Raw genomic sequence first — 22,793 nt, forward strand, 5'->3', positions numbered from 1 at the left:
GTGTTTTGTTTTGCCGTCATTACCCACTTTTAGATGGAAATGTTGGCCATTTGACAACTTGTCTTGCTTTGCTTTAAATATTTTTTCCAAAGAATCAAAATGCCAGAGCTCAATAAGGATGCAATTTATAGGAACTATGTCTGTTAAATTTTGGTAAATATTTAGTCCAGTGAACAATTCCAAAACACTTGGTTAAGGAATACTGTTAAATGAAACTTGGTTCTTTCCATTGACGAAGAACCAAATTTCATATACTGCAATAGAAGATAATTTTGCAATGAGGGAATAGTAACAAACATTTATTCTAACATTAGCATGTAATAGAGATGGAACAGCAATTGCAAACAGCAGGAGATAACTGAGAACTGAGTAGCAAACCGACACTCTAAGAAATTGTTAAGAGCCAAAAGCTGAAAAAAAATCAATCCGGCAACCAATTTGAAGTGTGATTGTGTCTGTTGATTGTTTACTTCAGAGAGTATGCAGAGCTGCCTGAGTTCTACCATTTCACAATCACAAATTGAACGGTGAAACAGCAGCTTTTCCTTCAAAAACAAAGAATATTGCATGCTGATCCTTATTTCCAAGCATAAGCACAAACAAAGCTATTGACTTTCACTAACCATCACTTTAATCACCATGAGAATTGTAGGATAAGATATATTTGTAAATGAATTCAAATACAACATACAGCGAAACACCTTAACAGTCTTCCCTACTGCTATTTCATTTGATATAAAAAAACACAAAGAAGCAAATAGCCCCAATAATTTGCCTGCTTCTCCTAATTTGTTACCATCGAGGGTCAGAAAAGCGTGAGAAGGCTTTTATTTCGCTGCGTAAACCAAAGAACATGGTGGTCTACGTTTCTCCTCTCTCTTTCTATTAACTTATTTTCCTGTGACAGTGATTAATGAACACAGTTGTACCGTGTCTCCTTCCACCTCCAAAACACCACACCCCACAACTAATGGAGTGTGTGGCAGACTCTATGGTCAGCAGAATCTGTCTATTGTGTGACCTGAAGGTGGCTGTTTTCTGTTCACTCCATCGTGGCAACATGTGCTTGGAGGCAGCAGATTGCAGAAAAGCAAAATGTGTTCCTAACAGGCCCTCATTACAGAAATAATGCACAGCTATTAGGGATGTTTAAGACACAGAGACTGCCAAACCATAGGGCTGGATGGAGAAATAAGTATAGAAGCAAAAATGGGGAAAAACATATCAAAGAGTGCTATGCATTTAGAATAATGACTGTATGTAGGGTACAAATCAAAGCATGTGAAACCTGCCTGACATCATTTTGCTGTACACATGGTCTTTGTTCTGGGGTCCCTACTTATAAAACGTCAAGTTTACAAATGATATTCACTGATATCCAAAGAATATTCAATTATTAATGGATATTCGAACATTTAGTGCCAGAAAAAAAGTTCAATGTACAGTACAAAAGATTGAAGCAATAGTTAAGCTAAATATTACGCAGAAAAATGTATTCGAATAAGCAAGAACAGTTAAAAACATAAACAGCAGTCATTATTCTACTATGATTCCATCATTTAGTTTTGAGGGAGGACGATAAAAGTTAACAATCCATATTTGTCTGCCCTTTCTATTTTAATGATAACGTTAAAAAAAAGGCAATAACTAGTCAGATCCAGTCTGAGTTCAATGATTGCACTTTTGATTATCTCAATTTTCAGTGCCATTTTACACCGAGTATCCATAAAAGTCCTTCCCAATAGAGTGGCTAAATTAATTTTCATTGGCTGGTGTTAGATAGACATCACGATCAATTTAGAGGGATACGATCAGACTCATTTTCCAGTGGTACACTATTTTTCTTTGCCAAGGCAATACATGATTTCAGCTGGCGATGACAAACTCATTATTAATTACTTCAGCAGTATGACTAAGTAACAGTAGAAGTCACTGAACACAAAATAGATAGATTCTTATCTCTACCGTTCTTCATATCGTCATTATTAATGTTTTTTATGCCCTAAAATGAATATCTGAACACATTCTTTATTGCATATCTGCTGAAACCATTAACTGATATTCAAAATTAATTAAAATGATCACCGCTGGAGTGTCTATTTCAAGCATTATATTAAATTGTAAATGCTTTCATACAGTTTTTTTGCAAAATATTTTTTCAAGTATGCTTCCAATACAGCTGGCCTACTTTTTAATGTTATCCATTTTAGAGATTAGAGGAAAATTGAATTTCCCTTGAGGACAAATAACATCTACCCACCCCTTCTAAATTTTGATTTAGTTTATGTCATATATATTTTTTCTTATGTTTATCTTTGAGTGACCTATATAAATTATATGGATTTATTTACATTGCCCAAACAACCGACACAGACCAACACGCAAATGACATATAAACAGACACACAGTCCCTTAATTCATCGTTGTGGTTTTGATTTAGTGCAGGCACATGTGTGTTTTTGTGTGTGTGGGCGGTGGGTGTAACCTGTCATTTGAATTTAAGATTATTGACTTTCATGCATTTCAGTTACACGGACTGCTATGCTTCCTTGTCGATAATAAATATTTATCTTTATATATTTCTTCTATGTTTAACATCCTCGACTTTCTTTTTTTAAGCTCCGGGAGCAAGGTCAAACATGTTTGTTTAGCTATTTTAAACCGTGAGGTCATATCGACCTGTGATCATGACCAATTATCTTTAATAAAGCTGGGTGTAATTGAGCGATATTAATGCGCCTCTGTTAAAAGTAGACAGGAAGTAGAAGTCAGCTTTGTCCTCAACATGTTTTGACCTCCAAAGGCATAGGCCAAGCCTTGATGCAATCATCTGCTCCTCCCACAGCCAAATTAGGGTGCAATGTAGGTTAGAGGCCAAGATGATTACACCAATTTTCCAGCTCATGGACTTCATCATATAGTGATTCGGGCAGCACTGCAACGCCAAGCACATTTCCAAGATGTTCGGTGCTTTTATTATCGGCCTTTGAGTGTTTCATGGTGACAGGCTATGGCTAGTCAGATATTTGGATGTGTCACACAATGTTCATCAAGAACCGCCAAGAAGGGGAAAATCCAAGCGTAAAGCAAACAAACCCAAGGGCATGTTGCTTGTGCTTCACTGACCATTTGAGCCTTTCATAAACCCACAATTAAAACAATAAGCAACGTTCCATGTCACTCCACAGTCGAATGAGATCACAATTACGCCGCAAATAGTGTTTATGTTTCACCATACAAACTCTGTGGGGGCTCGGTTTTAAATTTTATACAGAATCAGTCCTGCAAAGCGTGGTATGAGGTACCATGAGGTAAAGTTTTCCTTGAAAACGAAAATGAAAGCAGTTTTGATTATTATATGCCCTGATTACACAGTGGATTGCACCTTTTTAAAGCCTATCTGTGCTAGAGTACTCATAAAGTCAATGTTTTGTGAGATACTTAACCAATGCATGGATAACTAAAATAATGTATAAATGCAGATTTTAATTAACTATACATACTGTCCAAAAACCTAATATTGCACAAACATCTTGTCCAAAGTCAGATAAAACCGTCAGAGTCGAAGTTAAGAGCCATAGAAAACGGATGCGTATTATTTACTTTATCATCTTCGAATTTCATCAACTTAATATCGCAACAAGACTGCCAAACAAAAGTCCCAGTTGCAAAGGGATCCTTTCCCAACATGTGGCAAACATTTGAAAATAGATGAGGCAGCGTGACTGCAAAAACCAAACGACCTGGTGTGCTTTGATTACATTTCATGACAAACTTTGTACCTTTTTGATGAACATGTGTCATTTAATCTGTCCTAAACCCTCCACTCTAACATCAAAGTTCAACGCAAAAAAGGAATTCCTTATTTCCAACTGTTATGATGGAGTTTCCAAAATGTTGGAAATGAATTGAACCTGATGTCACATTGAAAAATGAGGCCTACTTTAATCTGATGGATATTTCAATACTTTAAGCTTCGGTTCACAGAAATAGTTGACACAATATTATAGCCAAAAAAACCATAATCCATCTTTCATTTGCATATGTGAGGATTGAAAAAACTGATCATCTTACTCCACCGTCTTTTTGTGGGTAGACCACCAACAAAACAGCCTTGATCTGCTAGTATGGCCTGTAGGGAATAACGTGAAGACGATAAAAGCTGGTGTGAATAAAGCGGGTGGAGTGGGGTCGCGTCATTGAGGGAGGTATGGAAAGCCAGTGAAATTAGTTTCTGGTTTATTGCGTCTTGAAATGTTAAGTCCTTAAAACACCATAGCTATAAATTGATGGTCTTAATTAAGGTGAAAGTAAAAGAAAATGCTCCTGATGTTCAAGTAATTAAAAATTTTCAAGGCAAGGGTCAGGCAAGGCAGTGTACATAGTGTATATTGAATTAAAAATGAATATTATAGAAGGGTCGTTTGGCACCTTGATAGCACTAATGCACATACAGATGGGAATGATGCAACCCTCCATTAAACCACAACTGAATCAGGCTGAGCTGCAATAAACCTAATGTGAAATGCATTTTGTCTAGGATAACTCGGAGCAAATATATAATTGGAAATATCCTTTGTCAAACAAACAGGACAGGTATAGTCACAACAAACACAAGCAAAAAGCTCCAAATGAGAAACAGGATTATATCGATCCATTCCTGGCAGTGCACAAAAAAGCTTTTCGAGTTACTGGGATGATGCTCCTCAACCTGATGACCCTTTTTATATCATCCAGTCAATGCTTAAAATTTGATTAGAAAAGGCACAGCAACTGATTCCTATTCAGTTTTTTTCCTCCATAATATTTTTTATTCCCACAAACAGGACCAGCAATGGTTTGGACACTTTTTCATGTGACTCATGGGCAACATATGGTGGCACAGATTAACTGTGTTCAGACAATAAATGATTAATAAGACTATTTAGAAACATTTACAAACAAATATCTTATTGCCAAGACTTTAATTGTTTGAAATACCCCATTGGAAGCAGATCCTTTTAATTTCCAGTCTTTTAGTTGTTTTGTTCACATTTTCCAGTTGTTGTATTGATTGTTCCCCGCATTGTTTTGGAGCTCTTATCCCAGAACAAATGCCAGCCTCAATATGGAGTGTTTGTCGAAGAACTAAGGAAGAGACTAATAAACACGACAGGTTATTTGTCGTTATCTTTAGGAGAAATCCCAAATCTGAACAATGAGCTTGACTAGAATCCCCAAATACACTCAAAATTTTCATTGTGTACTAATAAACAGTACAGTCATGTTATTTCATTAAAAAAAACATCAACGACTCGTGTCCACTGACCACCATTGTCAACCAAGCACTCTGATATGACATTTATTTTCTCATTCAGACTTGAATCACTAAAAAACATACAATCCATCCCTTAAAAGGTAAGACGACAATGCAGGAGTGTTGGAATGTATGCATGTATGTTTTATTGATTATTTAAAGAGAGGCTGAATAGAGGAAACCAGTAGGAGCCAGAGAGTTTTTGTTTACAACACAGCACACACTGACCTTGGCTGCCCCCGGGGCCAGACAAAGAACAATAAGCAGAAGAGATAAAAAAATAAATTTGAAAAAAATGAGGTCAAAGCAGAGTGTATATACACTGACTCTCTCATAATTCCTCGTGTGCCTGCTTTCACTAGGAAAATACCCAGATCGGCTAATGCCCCTCCCCAGGTGCATAGACTTATGGGAGATCACATCAAACAAACTCTGTATCGTCTGCAAAAGTCTTTGCTCTTGCAAAAGCTTCAAAAAAGACATTGCACGCTCTGTCTGCATAAAATTCATGGTTTTCCGCGGAATCTAGAGGATTACACAGGAATCTGCACAAAAAGGAAATTGACGGATACTGGAATTCAGCATAAATACAGCCAAAAGCTATGGAAAACTTACTGAGACATTTACAGATGGAAGCACTGAAACAGTAGAAATACAATAAGCCTTCGGTAGTAATGCAAAGTACTAAAGGTCGTTGCCTCGCACAGCAGGGATCTCACCACACCTCATCGGTCAACAGTCGTGCTCTCAAGCGTAAAACTTGACAAAAGATAGCCATTTGTTTCGCCTTAGACTTTGCGGTATGGGCTGGCGGTTATTTCCAATAGGCCTTATAATGGGCGTAAAGGACATGAACAAGTGTATTTGCCTCTGGGAGTTTTTCAACCAGCAGTAGCTCCAACTGGAATGTGCTGGCTTCGGAGGAGTCTAAAGCACATGGGTTACCCGTGATTGGACTCCCTTTAATTTGGTTCAAGGAACAGCGAGTATTTACAGAGAGAAACTACATTCCCACTGCTCTTTTAAATCTTAGTAGCTGCATGTGCTCAATCGGTTACTGAGAAAAAATGGTACTCTTGTGTATGATTCGAGTGCGCCAAAGGGGAAGAATATTAATACATTGAGTCGAGTAACAGCAGTTAACAGAAACAAAAATCCCTTCAATGTAGTGGTAGTGTCTATATGTATGAATATGTGCCAATTTAGAGGATTTTCTGCTTGAACTGACTCAGAGGTGCTAAAAAGCAATCTGTTGCAGACCTAGCAGATTTGGTATTGAATGCAACATGAGGCTTCATACTTAAGCCACACCAGATACATATCTGATTTATATGCACTTAAAAATGAGGCCAATGTCAGATTTGGAAAACAAGACTAAATTAAAATGTTCATGTTCACGTTTGGGCAAAAATCTGAGAACACATAATTTACGATAGCATTTTAACTCTGATTGTACATGGCTTATGGATGGTTAAATACAATTTTACTGTAACCAAGCTGACAAACGATGGATGAAAGACGACGGCAGAAATACCCTATAAGCCTTTGTATCTTGCTCAGATTTCCATCCATTATATCAATTGTCAGTGTCTCCCTCTAATGAAAACATGACACTTCATTCATCAGCTTCAGAATGTAATTTATTAAATTCTAACAATATTGAGACGGCGGCCAATGACGACCTTTACGGGCCACGATGAACATAATTATGACCGGTAATCCATCAAATCCTAGTTTGACGACAATCCTTTCGCTTAATGTAATCAATCACATTATTGCAGGGTGTGTCCCAAAGATATAAGGAAGAAAATGCAATGTTCTTTGTCTTCCAAAATAGCACAGGAGTGGATTTGATAGGTGCTGTGAGCAATGGGGAACATCAAGCCTCCTCCTGGCCTGATTGAATAAGGGAGTCTCCTAGCTGTTTGGCCGGCCAGCTGGCTATCTGCCCAGCGCCTGCCAGGCAGCACATTGCCATTGTTCTAGAGTTGTTTCAGGGGTAGCTGGGAATTAAAATAGTCAGGACAGACAGATTTTCCTTGTTTATTCACACGAGAACAAAGCAGAGCGCTGCCACACTAAAGAACCTTAATGCAGTGGGTGATAAAGTGAAAAGAGCAAATTATAGTATTGACAAATAACTACAAAGAAGCTACAACAACTGTGATAACCATTCCCGAATTGAATTTGAATGCAACAAGTGAAGGTTTGGTACCACGACTAAGACATGCATAGCTTTCTTGTTACTCCTTGTTCTTACTGGACGTGTTTCCTGTATATGTTCATAACAGAAGGAGACCATGTTCATCTTCGGTTGCTCCCTGTAAACAGAACGGACGAAACTGTGGCCCCATTCCAAAAAGGACCATCTGTCCTCTGAAGTGGGGGCGAGCCACAACAACTCTCCGATGGGGAGACTGAGAAGTACGTTCAAGTTTTAATGTGGCCTAATGGGTCGCCGGGATAAAAAAAAACACTATCTGTTTCTATGGTCAGACATTTCCCCTTCTTCTGATCCCCAGCCGCCAGCTTCCCACCCAGCTACTTCCATAATGACAGCCTGTCGGCATTGTGCTCCCCGGGAAGAAGCGAGAAACAGGCCAGAAATGGTGAGAATGGCAATCTCGTTTTGCAAATAGGGCAAGCTGTCAACTGGCCACTGAGAAGTTTAATTATTTTCTTGAACACATGCTCAAGTAATACATTTTGCATCTTTTTTATTAGAATGGCGCTAAGTAAGCAACTATCAGATTTATGATCACAAAAGTGGCTGTGGTTGCAAAGCAAATGGTGCACAACTGATGAAGTAAATTACCCAGAACTAAATTGCACTCAACTGGTTAATCCATATTGCACTACCAAGGAGCAACATTGACCACTGGAGGGTATGGAAAATGACAGTGTGGGATCCCTCATCTGAATGGTCGAATTATAGGTAAGGTAAGAAATGCTCACTCGGATCAAGATGTGGAATAATTAAGTTATTGATTAAGAATTCTGAAGATTGTGTGCACCTAATTACTTCACTCAAACATTGATATAAAGGTGATCTGGAGATAAACTGCACAATGTTGGCCTTGATATGTTAAACAGAGACCTATAGAATTCACACAGCATTCACTAGTAAGGTCATTCTAACAAAATAGTCCATCCATGGTTCTTATAAAATGCTCGCTGCCATTTAATGATATGATATGTTGATGTTACTGGGGGTATGAATTTAAAAAAGACCTCTTCAAAAAGCCATTTCAACCAAAAATTTAAACACTTGCATGTGTTATCTGTAAGTTGTTACCATCCGATGTGATCCAAATAATAAAATTGCCAGACTAATGCTCAGAAATGTACCAAAACAAAAACTTTCAAGGAATAATAGGTCTGCCTTCTTCACTTTTAGGCTGATCCCACCACATGCAGCACAACAAAAACACATATCAGTATCGGAAAGCACATAGTATACAAGTGAAGTAATATCCAAACATGTCAAGCTAGGATAGTCAGTCGGAATCTGCTCATGCATTCACAATGATGGCAAGTTCTTTTCTTTTCAAAATATTGTTTCACACTTTGGTGTTGTTGACACAAATCTGGCAGCTTTGGAGAAAAGATTCAGCCCTCGGGTCACTAACAGAATGCACCGATGCTGACAATAGGGTTTTGTCAAGCCGAAAATGCGAAAGCAAGAGAGGTGGACACAAGTAAACACAGATGTGGATTAATCACATTTATGAACAACGCAAGAACATTTTCAGTTGCTTGTGCCAAAACACACAAACACACACAAATATTTGAAATACTATCCATTTATCTAACACAATTATCCCCAAAAATGCAAGTAAACCGAGATCATATATGCATTTTTCTATATTTTCAAGCATAGTCAAGTTTACTCACATAAAAAGTCCTTCTTTACTGGAGCCACAAATCCCAAGAAAAAAGTAGATAAATCTCCAAAAGCCACCAAGATAATTGGCCCACAGAGGGCTTGACATTTATCTGCATTAAATCCATCTGCCACTTGTTGAGTCCAAACCACCCAAAAGCATCCACGGATGATATACTATATAAACTATAAATGACAGGTTTAAATAATAATAAAAGTAAAACAAATGAACCTAAAGAGCACCAAGTATAGTGTGCTCCAAAAGTTTGGTGAACGCTTGAGTAATAGGAGGCTAAAAGTAACTAAAGGACAAGTCTGGCAGCCATCAGCCAGTCAATTCGGCAAACTGCATACAGCTGCCCCTTAATGCATACAATTCAGCCCCCTGCTCCCCCGTGACAAACCCACCAACAGCTGAATGCGACACTGGCATTAGCATATGGAAGAGAAAGTAGGTGGCTTCCCTGGGTAGGGGGGAAGAATGCTGCTGGGTGTTGAGGTTGGGAAGTTGGGGGTGTTGTGCTGGGCTTTGGTGACATTCAGAGCTCCTCTGCTTGACAGGAAGGATGAGGGAAATTCACATCTTTCTTGAGTAAAGATGCACAGGTCAAGCTCATAACCTTCAAAATTCCATTTGACGGCTGACATTTGAAGTTAGAAAAGATGGAAAACATATTGTATGGCTGTCTTGTGAAAAATAATATTGTACATGGTACAAAGGATATTCTAAACCATTTTAAAATACATTACCTGTGATTGGCCAATACAGATTCAGGGTGTGGACTACCCAAGGCCTATAGTTGGGATCCCTTGTAAGGATAAGGTTTTCTAGCAAACAAAAAAACGATTGAACCCACAACCTAGCATATTGTGACCTGGCAGTAGTTGTAAAAGGTTGAGATGGAGCAAAAGGTAGTGTCCTATCAGCAGGAAGCTTCACTGTGAAGCTCCATCACAACTACCATCTGTGCTTTAATAACCAAAGCACAGCTGCTTTCTTACACATATTCCAAGCAGAGTTTGTAGAATCCACTTCAGATATTATTTCGAGCTGTAAATATGGTATCCTTCCATAAAAATCCCTATTTCTAATGTTTATACGAGTGTTCCATTTTCAACACACTTTCCTTTGCGTGGTTTCTGTGCAGCCTCGTTAAAAAAATGTAATTAGAAAGCAAGATCAACGCAATGTTCCCTTCCAGACGTGAAGTATATGCAGTGTATGTGGATTTAGAATTTGATGTTTGCAAGTACAGTAATGGATCTTCTCTGATTTCAGTGGCTGTGTGAAGGTATTTTGGCGAGAAACACAATCACGTGATGCGTCTTTGTTGTTTTTCTTGCAAAGTTCTCACGGGGGCCCACACACCTGCTCTTAACAAGTGTGTTTGCTGTTTTCACAGCCATTTGCAAAGGAAACGACCATTTGCTTGTTACTTGATTTGATGTGAAGTTTATGTGCTCTAAGGTTTGCACAATATGCAGATATTCTTGACACAATCCAACTTGGTTGGTTTACTGTATGTAAAGCAAGTTAATTGTGAATAAATCCTCATTACTTGAGATTTGTTCTATATCCAAATCCCTGTAGGGTCAGATATAATTGCCTTTCGTGTTCTTAAATGGAAAAACTAAACAGTAAACTGAGTTATTCCAACTACTTCCGCATGATTGCTTTGCTCTGTCTCTGACTGGTTGGAGGTGGGAGCATGATAATGGCAGGAAATGACAGACTTTAATCAAGCTGAATGAATGAACGGCAGCAAGTACGTGTCTTTGAGCCACATTCTCTTTGATCCAGACTCTGCAGGCATGTGCCCCGGCTTTGATTTAACTGAAGGGAAGAAAGGAAGTTTTATTTGAGGACTAGGAAGCCCCAGGAGGTAACACTTAAATTTTCTTGTCACTAAATCTTAGCAGACACACAAACTATTCAAGTCAAGCCTGTGAAGTCACACACATATTTAAGAATATTTCTCATTTTCATCTGGAAAATTGGGTCTAATATGTCATTTAAATTGAGATGGAAACACAATGGCCTATATTAACAACAATTTTACATGTTAGAAATGGACATCTGCGAAGTTAGGGGGGTGTTGTTTATACCCATCCCATCTGAATGCAAATAAGGAATTTAAAAATAGCACATCATGTTTACTCTGAGCTACAAGAGGTTGAATTGAGGCAATTGGACTTTTAACAACTTTGTCAATTGACCAAAATCGGTAAGTCCACATTCTGACTGAACCATAGACAAAGAAACAGCGTGTTTGTGTGGAAATCATTAAAAAAGGAAACACTACCAAAACAGGCCGAATAACGTATAAAAGAAATATTATTTCAGCCTGATTGATTCTATCAGTATCCATTTAGGAATCAACATAGAACCAAAGAAGCCCGTATCCAGTTTGAGTGACGATAGGCAGGCAGGCAACGTATTTTCCGTTCAGTATTTTTAGTCCTGCTGATAACAGCATGGAAGGACAATGTTCTTAGTTATGCAGAGTGGAAGAGGTGCTGTAAAGGGAAATGGTATTTTCCTCCAGCAGTGAGCTTGAACAGCTGGCAAAGAAAACAGACAAAACAGTGGCACTCTAATCCATCCCTTCATCCACCTCTTAGTTTGTTCTCTGAGTGTTGTTTGGATTCATCGTTCAATTCCAATGCCACTCAACATACCAGAGCATGAAAGACAAGGGGGCTGTAGGCACATGGTAAGGCAGTGGAGAGTAAAGAGTGGCTTGCGTCCCTTCATCTGGTTGCTAGGCAACTTTATTTTTTGTCATGAGTGACAGCAGACGTCCTTTATGAACAAAGACAAGCAAAGGGAGGAAAAGAGAAGAGTGGCGCAGTGATGAACAGAGAATATTTGTGAAGTGTTTTGCAATGGGAGGAATATAACCATTGAATACAACAAACAAATGTAGAAAAATATCCCTTTTTTGTTATTTTTACATATTGTATTTCATTTACAATGGAATAATGTGCAATGCTTCAAAACAGCTATATTGGAAGATCACCCAAAAATACATCAGGGTGGGAAAAAACAAGTGACGCATCAATCATATATTTTGGTATAATCAAGCAGGGGCCAGAAGAAGAAAAAACAAGAGTCTAAATAAATAATAATTATAGGGGACAGATGGGAAAGTAATTAGAGCTTTCTAGATGTGAAAACCCCCCCATTCAAAACACTTTCTCACTTTCTTGCACACAACCATGTGTGAGGATGGGAAAGTGGTGGTCAAGGGTCGGTCCCTGTCAGCATGACATGGCTCCAGAAAATGGTTTGTTTTTGTTTTGGGGAAACTGCCACATTTAGGATGTATTCATCCATGCCCATATGGTCATATAGCTGTTTGTATAGCTGCATATTTCAATAAATTGCAAACATATGTTAAATATTGGGAGAAAACCATTGAGTATTATTGGATTTTACCACAGCCAACAAACCAGACTTTGGCATGAATTAGCGGAAAAGAGTCTAGGCTGACATTTGAAGAATAAGATGTTAAGTTTCCTCCACAAACAAAACAATAAAGTGGTCACACACACACAGTTGTAAGGTTTAAATTAACACTGAATGACCTGCGTCATAGTGATGCCTTTCATTGGATTTTTGGCAAAGAAGAGAGGGGATTACAGCCAGATTAGGTGTGATATTCTGATAATGTGGGTGGGTCTAGTAAGGATTTAGAAGGAAAATGACATTTTCCATATTGTGAATTGCAGTATGGGAACAATGTTCAAAGTTGTAAATGACAGAATAATACGGAACTTTTCCGAGAAGTGAGGCGCCACAAAAAAATCGGTAATAGTGCTGTAGATTACTTTAAAAGTTTGGTTCCGTTTAACCCATGTACAATAAGTAAGATGCATTTCATGTGTAGTTAAATGAGTGTTTAAAAAGAATAGCAAGTTGTATATTGCATAAAAGGTATTTCCATTTGTCAAGGGCTACAGCGTATTACTGAATCCAGACAACCACCAAATTGAATATGTCATTTGTTTCTATTTTTTTGTCGTTATTGAAGGATTTTTCATTAGAGAATGAGATTGTCACGATTGAAGGATTAGATTTCCAATCAGTCAAATCCTTCCTTCGCCATGGAGGAGCACGTCTTCTCATAGCAAACCATCATGATGGCTAGGGAAATAGGAGTATAAAAACTGGGGCTAACAACTTAAACATAAATCAATAGATAAATGTGACCAAGGAGATTTTCTATGCTTATAGTCAAAACAAATTTATTTGCAAAGTCACAACTGTAGAATTATATTTGACTAAGATAAATTACTCTGTTATCAATCAAGGTCTCAAAATAGATGAAACATATTAACTTTTCTTGTTCTTCAGGGAAACAAAAAAAATGTAACAATCGTGTGTCTCCTATGTTTTGTAGAATTATACATTTTTTTCTATTTTTCCCTAATTGGTAACATGCAGACAAGCCATGGACCAATCCAGACAACTAATGTGCCAAGTACAGATCAATACGGGAACCAGGCCAACACAGAAACAGCAGACCAATTTGCCCTGATGGTAAGTTATAAAAAACAACATCATTCAAATGCATTTTGACTAAAAAATACTCAAAGAAGTGGACTTAAAAAAAACAATAGCATAAATATCAAGCAAAGTGCAATATCAGAGGTAGTCAGCACATGTACTGGCTCGAGCTCAGTAATAAGTCAGTGAAAGGGTAGAGATGGGAAATAGCCAGAGTTATTTCCATTCCCCGTGCCCGTTTATGGGAACATTTTGAGAGTGAGGCTCTGTTCTCATGTAGGAGGAAGACCATTTGGGAGGTGAATATGAGGCAGAAGTAAGTAAGTAAAAGAGGAAGGAGGGGCTATAGAAATACTTCTTTTAGCAGTTTTCTCTTGAAAAGACCATGCTCTGTGTGTGTCCTTGCATTGTTTAGTTCTCCCTCTGGCAAAGGCCACAAAAGCTCCCATTTATCTACCTTGAGCATCCGGCCTTATTGAAAAAATAAATAAATAAAGCCCGTGAAAGGCGAGCGACTATCACATGTGCCAAGGTGACATGGATTTTCTCTTGTTAACACGTATGCATAGCTCAGTCCACACAACACGGTCCTCATCATTGTGGGGGATTACAGCTGATGACATACCGGCAAAAAGAGGTTGTGCATCTGTTTCATATATTTGCATGTCTTTGGATGAGATCACAATGCAACCACTTGACTGGATGGAAAGCGAACATTCTCAGTCAGGCGTGAGAAAGCCACCCCATCAATGAGGTCTTTTTCACCATTTGCTTTTCTTTGGACAGTGTAACAGCACATTGCAAAGAGCAGCTTGCAACAGAACACATTCTGTCAGCCCTGAAACAGACCCAGGCCCAGTTTGCCACCACTGACTTGCATCAATTTCTATTTGCTCTTTGTTTTCAAGAGCATAAAGAAGACCAAGTGTCATTTTATGGCATTGCAATGTGCGCTATTCAGCAATCTGCAGCTCTAATTGCAGAGTGTGAGGCATTCTCTACATCTCTAGCAATGAGGCACAACAGCTGCAATTGGCATGGCATGTGGTGGGTGGGTGTGTTAAACTGAGGTTTGGCTTCTAAAGGGGTGTCAAAGACTAATCCCCTACTGGGAGCCACCCAAAACTAGGTACATAAGTACACCCAAATGCAAACATAGAAGTTCCACATCAAAATGTGCGTCAAACCACGAACGGCAAACGATATTATTTCTTTGATGGTGGAATTTAGTTTAAAAGTAGCAGTTTAGCCACACACTAGCTTTTCTTCTGACTAAAGTAAGTCCAATAATTAAAGGTTGGTATACATTGTGAACTGTATATTGTGTTTTATAGGGATTGAGAGATAGACTTCTAGACAAGCAACCTTGAAAAGGGCATCAGTGAGGAAGTCTTGTCAATATTCTTGTTTCTTTTCCCCATTCAGCACCACGCATGTACCTGTTCTGCGCTTTCTGAAAGCTAAATGGGTAATGTGTCAAGGGAAATAGTAAGTGCAGATGAAGCCATTCTATCCACGAAAAAACCCAATGCACTGATGCGACCTGACGTGAGGCCCCCCAAGTGACTGAGTGACCTTTAACCCTGAGAAGTGATCGAGCCCAACGATCTGATGAGGCGGACATGTCAAGCAGGAGGGAAACTACATCAATTGAGAGGAACTGGGAAATCAACAATAACATCCTTTGCCCCAGAAAGCAAAGGTAAAAAGTTCTTTCTTTTGGGATCGGATGTAGTTCAAGCATCTCGCAAGGTCATCAACAAAACTCCACATTTATTACACATTAAATGTGCTATTCTTGCCAAGGATCACATTCTAATAATTTACCCCATACACCAAACTTGCACTAAATGTGACATAAATCAAACTTTCTAGTCACATTTAGTAAAAAAAAAATGAATAAAACATTGTAAGGCACAGCGCAACAGGATCCCCTTCTCTGAATTTCAAATACTTGTTCAACAACTTTACACGAAAAGGCTTTTTTTTCTTTACACAGCCAGGTGCATGTTTTGGATTTTACAAAACCCCACAGGAAACAAATACCAAACCTACTGTTATTTTGGCAGTAAACAAAAGTTCTTACTAAGGCTATGCTTATGGCTCATTCGGGAAGAAGCTGACGTTGTCCGTGGGAGTTGCTTTCCATGTATATTAAACATGATGACAAGACATGATTAACTAAGACGCAAGCAACTCTCCCCGCACCCCCCCTTATAAAAAGTCAAAATGTCATCACTTTGGTGAAATGACCAACCATCCTGTGCAAGGATGCTGACAATCCACTTGTTTACATGAGCTTTGTTTAACTGGTTTAAGCCTGGTTTATTTAAATGATAATGGATTTCATGAACAACATCTTATATACACTCTTTAAAGCAATATAGTAGCGATTTAAGGATTTGGATTTAAGTGTAGGTCCCTTAACGTCAGCAAAACAGAAACACTAGTTTACTTTGATATTTGTTGTTTGTATGCTTTGCCTAAATGAAAGATATAGACTTTGACTTGTAACATTAATGTGGTTATACAGCTGTCCTTCTGGTCCTATTCAAAGCACCTGGCTGAGCATCGTGAACTCTCTAAGGCCCTTCAGTCCTGTTTACACTGTAGAGTGTTTTCACATTCAACCAGTAAAACAGTCTGGGCAAAGAGGAGGAAAAAAGAAGGCATTACAATTTCAACGAAAACTAAAAATGAATAAATACTCTCTACTGTACCCTTAGCAGCTCAATGATCAACTGGATCTTACCATATTGTTGGCGAGAGTTTCCCTGAATGGCTGGCTTCTTGATTTAAAAGACTTTAACAAAACAAACAAACAGAAACATTTGTCTGTGGCTCTACATCCAACTGGGTTCCATCTCAAAGTGTTTCGCTTACAAACATCCACAGCAGGTTTCAATAGACTTGAGGAGAGGAGCGGAAGAGAGCAATTGGTCTTGACCACACTGACAGAAGCAAGGAGGGGAGGGGTTGAAAAAGAATCAGGCCACTGTCACATCAGATCACTATCTTCCATCCTCGGTCCAAAAGTGACTTCTAGTCAAAGTCGTGACAAAGAAGGAGAAAAATGAAACAAGTGACATGGAATATACTGCTTAAACATTGAATTAGCACTGCTTGACTAAATTGCTGCTTTTAATGCTGAAGACTCACATGCAAAGACCTTGGGAATACCACAAGTGCCAGTTTCTCTCTACTTAGTGTTGCACTTTTATCCAATGCTCATGCAATTCTAACTTCTTCTAACAAAACACACACACACACATAGTACATAATAAATAGGCCAAAACTATTATAGTTATCAGTCAAGTAACACAATGTTTTGTGTTCCAGTAACTGGGATAACAATGTCCTGATTTAAGGGAGGAATAGAAAAAAAAATATATATATAAGATTCCTACTTCAATGTGACCATTCTATGATAAAAAATGTTGCGTGCTTCCTTAAAACCACTGGACTTTCCCTGAGCAAATAAAACACATTGGAGGGAGTTTATTCATTAAACTGACCTAATATTTCAACAGACATTAAATAAGCATGTTTTTGGGAAGTAAATCTAATATAAATTCTCAATGGTTAAGGTGAGAATGTATTATTTTAAGAGTCAATTATCAGCCTGTAAAAGTTGTTGTTTTGATTTTGTGTTTACAACAGATATCACCATGTAGCTATATGAGATATTGTGCACACATGTTTACCTTTAATACAAGAATGTGTAGGAACTTAAATATAGTTACTTGCACTACAAGTATGTGTACTAGTTCTACAGGTATGTCCACTTGCACTTCAAACATGTGTAATCCTACTACAAATGTGTTTACTTGCATGCACTTGAAGTACTATTACAATAAGTACATATAAGAATAATACATGTACTAGTACACATTATTGAATGGCTTTTGACCATGAAATTATACATGAGCAAATTTTGTAATGACTCCATATTCTGTTAGATCTAAATATCAGAAAGTGCAAATATCCAATGCGTTGTTCGGAAACTCCGAGAAAAACATGCTTTTATTGAACATTAGTCCATTAGCATTTGATTTATGGATTGATGAAAACAATGAGAAATGACATCCTCCTACCAATGTGTTTTGTCAGTGCTTTAACAAACAATTTAACAGACCCCAGGCTGACACTAATATGTCACGTCAGACAGCTGAGAACATAAAAGGACCTAACAAAAAAACAACACACTTTCTCACGATTGATAAAAGGCTGTTAAGAGAGAAAGTTCCTTCCTGTAAAACATCGCACATACCCACAAGACTTTCAAATTCCCAATAGAGCCCCAAACAAAAAGCAGAGCAGCTCAACATAAACACAAGTCAGAACGGTATTATTTCACCCTATTTATGTACCGAAATGAAAACTTTTGGTCAAAACCTCTTGCTGTGGAAATGTCTATTACACCAAATTCCAAACGCTCAGACATGTTTTGCAGCTCACTTCATGGCACATCTGTCACAGCTTTGCTGTATTGGACTAGTTAATTACAATCAAGCTCTTTGCAAAACATTTCTCCCTTCCACTTTATGCCATTCAATGGCTCTTTGCCTGACATCCAATTCTAATAAAAGCTGCAGCAGTTGACAAAGGTCCAAAAATATAAATACTAGGTAAAAAAAATACTCACTCAAACAAAGTACACTCAAATAAAAGTGAAAATAACAATGACCATTTGTAATTATAAAACTATAAATTGATCTTTAGACTTACTGAACTCATTGAACATACTTATGAAAAAATATATATATTTCTTCAGTGTATAGACTTAACATGAATTATTTCTATGCATTTTTCTATGATTAGAAAATAATATACAGAAACAATATGCTTTTTGGACCTTTTACTGGCTATTATGCACATATTGATATATTAAAAGCCTTTCTTTGATTGGTCTACTAACATGTTTTGTCATTTTAAAAGACGATTACTATTCATACTACTATCCTTTGCACAATAACTAAATAATCTGAAATTTTCCTTGCAAGCCTCAGCCTTTTTCACAATAGCACTGACCCTATATTTTACCAGTCATGTTTTATCATTCCATTCCAGCCTGTCCGAGGGGATAAAGGTCTTCAAATACTACAACTAGGTCAATTGGTGCATTGAATAGAAGCAGTAACTGGATTTTTTTTGATTTTTATATTTCACTTCCCTGTTTTTTTAGACTGTATAGAGCTGTAAGATAAGCCAGAAAGCTATTGGATGTCTGAAGTCATGCTTCCAGTCTTGTCAACTCAGTCACAGGGCCTTATTCGCAACAGTGGGAATGAGGTATGTACACCAAATCCCTTCTTATCTCCCATTAGAGTCCAGCTTCAATCACAAAGGTCCCCATTTTTTCAGCGCAGTGAATCACACAGCTTCAAGTTAACCACAGGATTCATGAATGCTTCTAGGACTTTTCGAGGCCTCCAGGTTAATGACTTGCCAATGCTTATTCGCTCCATTGTTGTTAAAGAATAGACACAGAGACAAAACACTCAGGGAGGGTCAGGAACTTCCAGCCGCTATTCCCTCCTCCCAACATTCCTGATATGGACATTAACGAGCCCCAAAGGGACAAAGAGGTGTAGGTGATTCGTCTTGGCAGGCTTGATCTATGTTTGTAAATCCATAGTGTAGAAGTGTGGCACTTTTTGGAGTGACACTGAAATTGCTGGCTCTGGGAAACAAAGAATACTCAAAAACTCTGACTAGCAGTTTGTGTAATGCTGAACTAGTGCGGATGGAATTTGGTGCTTTTGTTAGTTTAGCAAGACTGAGGAATTAGGAGACACAATGTGTCAGGGCAGCTGGAGAAAGAGCCTTAGTTGATTTTATTTTCACTTTTAAAATAAGTAAAAAACTCAGACTTATATAGAATGAAGTGTCATTCAAGCGTCAATTAAAAACGAAATGGTGTTTACAGAAAATTGCGCACTAAAAAAAATACTAATCAATTGTGCTTCATTATGAGTAGGATGGAATGATAAAATGATAGAGAGAAGCTGTGAATGTAAAGGAATTACGCATTTGAGTCCCATTTTTTTCATTCCTACACATGGTAATGGCCTGGTCTCAGAACGACGCCATACCTCTACAATAGATGGCATTATCCTTTTTATGGCCGAGTAATTCCACTATGTAAAGACACACCGTTTCCATTGTCAGCACCATCGTCTCGCTGTAGCGATGATATGCTGTATTTTACCTTGCCTCGACAAACGTGCCAGGCATGAGCAGGCAAGGATGGCAGCAGGCTCAAACCATTAACCCCCCCTTTAACACTGACCGCACCCCAACTTATTCTATGACTCTACGAACCTCTGCTGCAAATTGCCGGAGGTTGACAGAGTCATCACATGGAATGGCATGATAACCACTTGACTTTTGTTATTTTGCCATCTGCTGAACTGAGCCAACCTACCCTGCAGTCATCACACTGGAAAGAGGAGCTGGTCATTTCAGGCTTTGGACTGAGTTCAGGTAGCCCAAATTTGTAGAAAAACACTCTTTTGGAAAATGAGTTCTATCTGCATCAACAAGACCCTAATTTTGTCATAGACTTTTTCCCCCAGGATAAAGTCATGAAGTAGGATCATGCGTATCTAAAAGCAAAAGTCTTTAGAGATGAGCTGCTGCTGTCCTTAAGTACCTGTATATTGTTAAGGATAGTCTTTAGGCTTACCCATATCTGTAACGACAGATTACTCACCGATGAGAGTACACAATGAACCGGGAGAGCCATGTTGACAGCACATAAAGTATATCTTCCAGCAGTGCATATTATGATAGCTCATCACAGTACATTTATGACAAAGAAAGAAAACATGTCCCTTTGAGAGGGCTGGTATCTTCGTTGATAATGTGAGGGGAAAATGATAGGACAAGATGTTACTTACGCATGTAATACCATTACACTGATTGACATCCAGTCAGCTATATTTCAATATCTGACATTAAGGGCTAATTTAATGGTGTTTATAGCCTTTATCTCAAAGCAATACCGTGTGCTATTGCTGCTTTATATCTCAGTTAATTACCAACATATTTATCACGGTAAGGGAATCTTACATCAAATTTCAGGTATCGTCTTTATTCACTCTGTATTCACACATTAAGACAAAACATGCATGTTGCTTTAACAAAACTCTTCAAACTGCATGTGTCAATGGGATTGTTAATTATAGAATAGACATAGATAATCGATATTGATATTTAGAATAGATATGTAGTATTTTTTAGTCATCCGCATAGCTTAATGTAAAGCATCTTCATTGTTTGACATGCTGACTCCAGTTGAAATACATGGCTTATTCATAACACAGCACAACCCAATGACAGCATCTGCTTTTCCTGACAGTGATAACTGGGCTTTAAACCTTCTATAAATCCAGACTGCAATCCAAACAAAAAGCAGAAAAAAAAGATCTGCCTTTCAAAACAGAAGCAGGCAGCATGTGATCCCTGGCTGCTTGTTGCTTGCTTTTAAAATGAATACGACTTGGTTTATAGGAAGCCACATTGGGACTCCCTGCCAGTCAGACTGTCTGAAAAGACCTTTGTGACCCTCATCCCATGCAGTGGGTGCAAGAGACATCTATACAACCTAATTTCAGGTTTACTTGCCCCTGCACACACAACACACTGAGTCAGAAAAAAACAGTAGGAAAACCTAACAAGGGAGGGAGACCAGTAAGAGTAGATAGGCACCCTCAAGAAGTCATAGTTTCGTTAGACATAGCTGATAGGTAATTTCCCATTATGCAACACTCCCTAAATAGTCTTGTGTTTTGGTAACAAAATCTTTAATAGGGAAATAGTCGTGTGTCTCAAACACATGCAAAAACAATGTAACACTAGATGGGCGTATCTCTTGCCTAAGGCCACAAACCATCCTAAACAACCCTGCAATGATAACTTGAAATGTCCTAAAGGCACGTCACAGGAAGCCGTCTCTCTCATGAACCTGACAGGTGTCTTATTGTTCACTTGAGCACACATAGTGCAAGGAACTTTATTTTTTGAAAGGCATGACGATATGCTTCAATGACTCATTGTCTGTTTATTCATCCCGAAGATGTTAGAAATAGATAAGAAAAGACAGTTCCTATTCAAGGACATGGTTTTCCAATATTGGGACAGAACTCACATTATATCTCAATGCTTTTGTGTTTGTTTGTTTTTGGTGTACACAATGATATGTGGTTAAATCTTGATGATAAAAAAGCCATGCAGCAGTGTAAAACAAAGATATATAGAATAAACTGAACATGAGCTTTAAATGAGCAGTAAATGAACCCCATACATAAATAAAAACAGTGCTTTAAAACTTTTATTTAGTCCACTGCCAAGATTAGTCATATGAGTACTAAATATATAATTTACTTTTTTTTGTGGAAAATATTTAAAATGCAAGACATGCATATAATTTGGGTGAGTTCAGAAACCAAAATGATATTCATCAAATGTCAACAAATGAAAAGAATTGTGTCTTAATGAATGCACAAAACTAGTAGAAGGATAGAAAATATATACTTGAAAAGCTGAGATGGGACGATGAAACCAGAGGGAGATAAATCAGAACCTTTTAAATTATGCAATGATAATTTGCATTTGAACTACAGTGTACTGTTTGAAGCTCTTTATTAGGTATTTAGATCTTGTGGCGCTTCCGAGAGGAAGACGGTGCGGGTACGGTTGATTGAAGATAAACATGACTTGACTTGTTTGGTTTCTCAGGGGACATAGGCCACAGAGGCAGTCAGCAATTAGACATGCCGATTGTGTACGTGCAACTGACAGATTATATTGAAGCACTACTTAACCTGATGAGGAAAATAGTTATTTTACCAATTTTAGTTAGAATATAACAGCCAAAATTATGTAAAAGAAAAAAAGCAATACTTCCAAACACTAGTTAAATGTGACTGAATTAAAAAACAAACAAACAACCAGACAAACAGACTTGAATTGTCAAATAGCCTTCTAAAAGAGAAACCACGAAAGCTTTGTCGCCCTCTACTGATACAAAATAGTATTGACCCGAAGAAACAAACCATTCAGAAATATTTCACGGCGATTCCAGTTCATATGATCAAATA

At 38.0% G+C, this 22,793-nt stretch overlaps 1 protein-coding gene and 1 long non-coding RNA gene across 9 annotated transcripts in view; one reads left to right on the forward strand and one right to left on the reverse strand.

The window, feature by feature from the left end:
* Positions 1-22,793, reverse strand: part of LOC144205674 (signal-induced proliferation-associated 1-like protein 2) — a 58,501-nt gene that overhangs the window by 35,199 nt on the left and 509 nt on the right. The gene's annotated exons all lie outside the window — the stretch shown is intronic.
* LOC144205680 (uncharacterized) lies at positions 10,981-21,816 on the forward strand. The gene is made up of 5 exons (XR_013328162.1): positions 10,981-11,062; positions 13,627-13,722; positions 15,115-15,391; positions 18,875-18,981; positions 19,054-21,816. It is a non-coding gene; the product is annotated as an uncharacterized LOC144205680 (long non-coding RNA).

Source organism: Stigmatopora nigra, chromosome 12 (assembly GCF_051989575.1).
Source record: "Stigmatopora nigra isolate UIUO_SnigA chromosome 12, RoL_Snig_1.1, whole genome shotgun sequence".
In the NCBI taxonomy this organism is placed as follows: Eukaryota; Metazoa; Chordata; class Actinopteri; order Syngnathiformes; family Syngnathidae; genus Stigmatopora; species Stigmatopora nigra.